This window comes from Mustela nigripes, chromosome 12 (genome assembly GCF_022355385.1).
Source record: "Mustela nigripes isolate SB6536 chromosome 12, MUSNIG.SB6536, whole genome shotgun sequence".
In the NCBI taxonomy this organism is placed as follows: domain Eukaryota; kingdom Metazoa; phylum Chordata; class Mammalia; order Carnivora; family Mustelidae; genus Mustela; species Mustela nigripes.
In genome coordinates this window covers 68,203,075-68,209,773 of record NC_081568.1, presented here as the reverse complement: position 1 = coordinate 68,209,773, position 6,699 = coordinate 68,203,075, and positions in this window count along the sequence as shown.

Below are 6,699 nucleotides of genomic sequence, written 5' to 3'. Positions count from 1 at the left end.
AAGCTGGGAATTCTGCTGGCAAAGAACTCAAGTAGTATACAAGGCTGAAATTCAAACACTTCTGTACAATTCTGGCAAACTATCTGGGTGGAACCAAAATATTCAGTGTTCAGGGAGTTCAGAAGAACCTCCAAGGGAAAGAAGTCTCAAGGAAAACAATAAGACATTCTGGGGGTGAGGGTCCATTAGTTAGGGTTCAAGCAGAGAAGAACTGCTGTGAGCAATACAGATGAGGGCTTTTGTGATGATTGGATTTTTCACAAGTGTGCGAGCTGGTCAAGAATTCTATGAAAAGCGGTTGCTTCTCTGATTCAGAGAAGCCTAAGGGGTGGGCCTGAATTTGCTATAGGTCAGCAAGACCAGGGATGGGCATGAAAAGTACAGTGTGAAGTACAGGAGAGGGAGGATAAACTAAAGCCTAGAACCCACAGCAAGACACTGCAATCACAAGGTCAAAATGTAACCCATGTCTAATCTCTCACCACCACTGATTGCAACCGCACGGGAGATCTTCAGAAGAAGATGGCGCCCTGCATTACAGAAGTGCACACGTGTCTATCCCTGAAGCAGAGAAGCTGGAGAAGATGGGGCAGGAGCTGGATAGAGGGACAAGAATTGAGATACTAGACCCTAAGTCCCCAACCTAGAATTTCAGAAGGTACCAATAAATTTGGTAATCAAGATCAGTGGTGTTCTAATATAATACCATAAAAGTCAAAATAAGTGCAAAAAAAACTATGATGGACAAAATACTTAAAATTTTAAATAAAGACAGTGAGTATCCAACACAGATGACAGCAAGGCTGGTGAGGCCCAAGTCATCCAAGGGCCGGGTCAGATCCTGTATTTTAACAATATAAGTGTTAATCGATTTTTTGGCAACATTTTGTTTGCCAACATATATTTTGTTTGGCAACATACATTTTTGGCAACATAGCAGGATTCTTTTTCTTTTTTTTTTAGCTTTTTTTTTTTTTTTTTTTAAGATTTTATTTATCTATCTGACAGAGAGAGACAGCAAGAGAGGGAACACAATCAGGGGGAACAGGAGAGGGAGAAGCTGGTTCCCCATTGAGCAGAAAGCTTGACATAGGGCTTGATCCCAGGACTCTGGGATCATGACCTGAGCCAAAGGTAGACACCTAACAACTAGGCCACCCAGGTGCCCCAGCAGGATCCTTTTTCAAAAGAACTCAGATTCTGAATAGTTGAATTAGCCTGTTTGGGGAGTGGCTGAAAGGATTCATTTCAAACTTCTGTTTACCAAATGAGAGACTGGTTATTCAAATCAACTAATACTTCAATAATTGCCTTATATATCTCAGTTCCAGGGACAGCTTAATCACTCAGCCAATACCAACAATCTCTATGGAACAAACCATGTAACATACTCCTCCTCTGTTGCCTATGCCCAACTTGTTTCTGGTGCTTCCTGCTACCACTTGGCTTCTACCACTACCACTTGGCTTCTAGCTCTATGGGATCCTATCATTCCACTGAAATAATGCCTTACATTTGATGATAGCAGTTCCCAATATCATTTCCTACTAACAACAACAGCTATGACAGAGCCCTTCAAGGATGCTAATGTTAATTTCTCACACTTATGGTGAAGACACAGTGCTCTCTGACCCTTTTTTTTTCCCTTCTTCTTTTTTTTTTTTTATTTGAGAGTGAGAGAGAACATGAGAGAGCAGAAGGTCAGCAGAAGGTCCCCATGGAGCAGGGAGCCCGATGCAAGACTTGATCCCAGGACTCTGCGATCATGACCTGAGCCGAAGGCAGTGGCTTAACTAACTGAGCCACCCAGGCACCTGCTCTCTGACCTTTCTGCAAGAAATAGCTAGAATTTGTATACGTAACTCACATGAGAAATCTGTGTTAGAATTCTGATATCCTTAAGCCTTTAGCTACTTCCCTCTATGGTATACCAAATAACATGTGACAATTCAACTTCTTTCAGTGTGGGCCAACTCTGGGTCCAAGTTTCCTTCAGTCAACCAGTGAAGGAAAATGCTGGAGCCACTCCAAGCTACGCATTAACACAGTGAATTGAGAATCTCTCCTTAGTGCTTCCATATTTACAAACTCAGTTCAACTCAACCTTACATTTCTACAACCCTGATTCAATATTTCTTGTTATCTACTTCCACATTTGTTCCCTAAATTTGTAGAGATATGAAACGCCAAAATCGTGGAAGTTTTGATATGGTTTCAGCTTCTTCGGGGACTTCACCTTTTCTCTTATCCTCTGGGGCCTTCTGGGATGTGTGCCTGCTACAGGTCTAGGAGGAACAGAGGTACTAGAGTTAAGTACTTAGGATGATCGGTCATCTCTTGTAAGGGAACAACCACTCTCAAAGGAGGTAAGGGAATCCTAACATCTTCTGAGAGAAGAGGAAAAATTATGTCCACTTAGCAAAGAAAATTTGGCAAAATTTGGGATGCCTGAGTGGCTCCATCGGTTAAGCGTCTGCCTTTGACTCAAGATCATGATCCCAGGGTCCTGGGATCCAGTCCCATATCAGGGTCCTTGTTGGAGAGGGGTGTGCTTCTCCCTCTACCTGCCACTCTCCTCACTTGTGCTCTCTTTCTCTGTCTTTCTCTGACAAATGAAATCAGAAAGAAAGAAAAAAAGAAAGAAAGGAAGGAAGGAAGGAAGGAAGGAAGGAAGGAAGGAAGGAAATTTGGCAAAATTCAGTGGTCAAGGTTATCAGCTTTAGTGGTTGCTGCCGCATCCCAACAAAGTAAGTCAGTATACCAACAGCAATGTGCGCTAGCTACTGGTGGTCAAACAATGATCTTTAGAAGCTAATGGCTGATACTTCTGCCTTCCAAATCTTACAATTTCTCCTGTGGCCAATCCCCATTCAAAAACCTTAAGTTTTGGAAAAGTAGTTTTAGCTTGACTAATTTTTTGTCTGTTTATAATTTTGTACCTCAAATCAGAGCACAGTAAATGTGATACTTATGTTTTCTGTCTTCTTGTGAGTAGAATCAGGTTTTTATAAATATCCTTGTAGGGGGCATACGTTTGCTTAGAATGCAATAGAAATATATATATATCATTTATTTTATTTTTACATTAAAGCTTAAAATGTTTTATCATTTTCACATTAGCCTAAACCATGGAGATACTTCAATTTTGACTCTTTACAACTGACTCACTTTAATTTTCATTAATCACTGAATAGTAGAAATTGGTAGTGTTTCTACCCTCACCATCTCCTGGATACCACATAATAAAGGAATAAGAAAAGAAAATTACAGAAGCAATTCAATTTCACATGCTCCACTGTAGGCAATTGTCAAAGCTATTTTCTAATATATCAATCACTGTTTCCTGAGACAAGACAATAACTGGTAGGAACACCAGCAAAGCAGGTATGAGATGAGGAGAGGAGCATCTCTTGCTGTTAGAAAACTGTATCAATTTCTATCTGTGTAAATAAATAAAGAAGTTACCATTTGCCAAAAATCACATGGTTCTTCAGGCTGCAATGTCTTAAAAAAAAAAAAAAGCCATTTATAGAACTATTATAGGCCAAGTAAGAGTATAACTAAATTGTGAAGTTTAAATTAAGAAAGAAGGCCTTTGTAAAACATTATGGTATTTGAAAAGATCAGATCAGAAGTTTGAGAAAATGAATATAGACACTCACTGTCAATCTTTCAGTGTGTTCTTCTCATAAGAAAAACGTCTGCTAATCACCCAGCTCTTTTTGACCTGAGTCCTATGACAGTCCCCAAGGCCCCTCATGTTCCCTTTGACACAGAAGTTGTATCCCATTCCTTTTGGCCAGTAGGCATCACAGATTGTTTGACAGTGATACCTACTGGAGCCTCTGCCTCAGCTTTGAAACCATCCTGACAGATGACATAAGTGGGATACCCTTTCCCTATCTTCTCTCCCTGACGTGTGCCCTCTAAGTGTTTGATATTTTCAAGCTACTCTTTTTTTGAGGGAGAAAGGGAGGGAGAGGGGGAGGAGAGGCAGAGGGAGAGGGAGAGAGATAATCTTAAGCAGGTTCCTCACTTAGCACAGAGCCCAACACAGGGCTCAATCTCACCACCCTGAGGTCATGATCTTGAGCCGACATCAAGAGCAGGAAGCTTAACCGTCTGGGCCCTCAGGCTCCCCTCAAGCTGCTCTTTCAATACCTGAGGTTGTTACCGTGTTTCACCAGCATAGGGTCTCAATTACTTGTGAGGATACCTCTAATTAGATTTGTCTGAGTTCATAGCATTATTAAACTTAGAAACAATTCTGCTAAGGTCCCTGAAACAGTTTGTTATTAAACTGTTAAATTCTTCAATCTGCTATATATTGTGCTATAGTTAAACACATGATTTCATAACTTAAAGTATATGTGTGAACTTTGGTATGCTTAAAGTTGTATTATCCTACGTAGTGAATTAGTGTGATCTCAATTAATGATTATAATATACTTGATATTTGTGTATCTAGAATTTGAAATACAATAAAATCTACATATGTAATTTTACTTTCTGTTTTTCTATAGATTGTAAAAAAAAAACAATTCAGAAACAGAAATAAAAAAAGAATGTATATAACACATAAGTAAGTCAGAAAACAAAATAAAAAGGACATCCTTATGCCACTAACTCATTTAAGGTCTAAGAACATGACCAGTACTTTGCATCTCTCTGTGCATTCTTCTCCTAGTTCATCTCATCCCTCTATCCCCTCAACAACATCCTACATTTATTAATCTCTTGCTTCTTCTCCATAAGTTTTATCACACGTATATGTATTCCAAAAAAAAATGTTGTTTGGTTTTGTTTGTTCCTGAGATTTTATGTGATGAACCTCCTTAAGGACTTGCTTTCCCTTCTTTGTCTTTTTTAAAAATTTTCTTCCTCCCTCCCTACCTTCCTTTAGTGAGCAAGCAAGCAGCAGAGGTGGGGGGAGGGCAGAGGGAGAAGGAGAAAGAGACTCTCAAGCAGACTTCACAATGGATGTGGGTGGGGCTCGATCTCATGACCTTGAGATCATTACCTGAGCCAAGACCAAGAGTCAGATGCTTAACTGAGTAAGCCAGCCATGTACCCACAAGGACTTGCTTTTTTTAGCACCAAATTAAGTTTGTATGTAATTTCCTATAGCCCTTCTCTATACATACCTATACTACAATGTATTTATTCATTTTCCTGACAATGGGCATTTGGAATGTTTGTGGTTTGCTACTAGTATAAATGGTGCTACATTCTTGTATAGGTTTAGTGGTTCCCCTTCTTTATGGTATATGCCTAAGAGGAGAATTGCTGGATTTTAAGTAATGCAAACATTCAAAGACACAATAATGTTAAAATTTCTCCCATGTGGTTGTATTGATCAGCTCTGCAGGAGTTATGTAGGAGTTTCCCTTAATGGATATACTCTCTACCACCTGTTACTCTCCATTCAGTAGATATTAGTGTGGGGTTTAGCAAAGTTTTACAATGTTTATTCACCATTCGGTGGGCCTGGGTGGCTCAGTTTGTTAAGCATTTGACTCCTGTTTCTGCTTAGGTCATGATCTCAGGGTTGTGAAATTGAGCCCCCATCAGCTCCATGCTCAGTGCAGAGATGGCTTCAGATTCTGGCTCTCCCTTTCCTACTGCCCCTCCCCCCAAAATAAATAAATAAATCTTTTTTTTTAAACCCCACAATATTTATTTATCATTTATCTGTCTATATTTATACCCATTTTCCTACACAATTATCTGTCATATTGACTTTTAACCTTTCATTATATATTCTGGACACTATTCTTTATAAGTTTTATGCCTTGAAAATAAGTTCTCCAAGTTTATGACTTGCCTTTTGACTTTTTAATTCTGTATTTTGATGAACATAATTTCTTTTAATACAGTCAATTCATCTCTTTTTTTATGGTCTTGTCTATTTTAATGACAGAAAAATATTATTAAATATATTCTTTTAAAATGTTCATTCTCTTTTGCCTTTATGTACTCAATCAGCTGAAACTGAATTTAGCAATTCTTTCAACATAAAAAAAAAACCCACTCATTTCCATCTCATTCAATCACTAGTTATTCGTTTTTCAGTGATGAGAGGACACCTCTACCATACATACTTTCTATATAAGACTATGTCTTTTTTTTAGTTTATCCATTCTATTCTCTTGCCATTTGTTTATCCTTTTGTCCAGAATTGCTACAACATGTCTATTTTATTTGGTCTGACTTGTCAGAACTTTATTCTGATTGGCTAAAAGTCTATTCTGATTATTAACATCAGTATTTCATGCTTCATTAAAATATTTTATATGTTCTCTGAGCCTGAATCAATATACATTATCTTGATTATTATAATTTAAGAGTGATATGATAACACATAGGATAAGTTTTTGAATTAGTCTCTTTCTTCAAGAGGTCTTAGTCACTCTTTAGGCTTTGCATTCCCATGTAGATTTTATTTTATTTTATTTTATTTTTATTTTTTAAAGATTTTATTTATTTATTTGACAGAGAGAAATCACAAGTAGACGGAGAGGCAGGCAGAGAGAGAGAGGGGGAAGCAGGCTCCCTGCTGAGCAGAGAGCCCGATGCGGGACTCGATCCCAGGACCCTGAGATCATGACCTGAGCCAAAGGCAGCGGCTTAACCCACTGAGCCACCCAGGCACCCCCCCATGTAGATTTTAAAAGAGATTTTCAAGTTCCATATAAAACC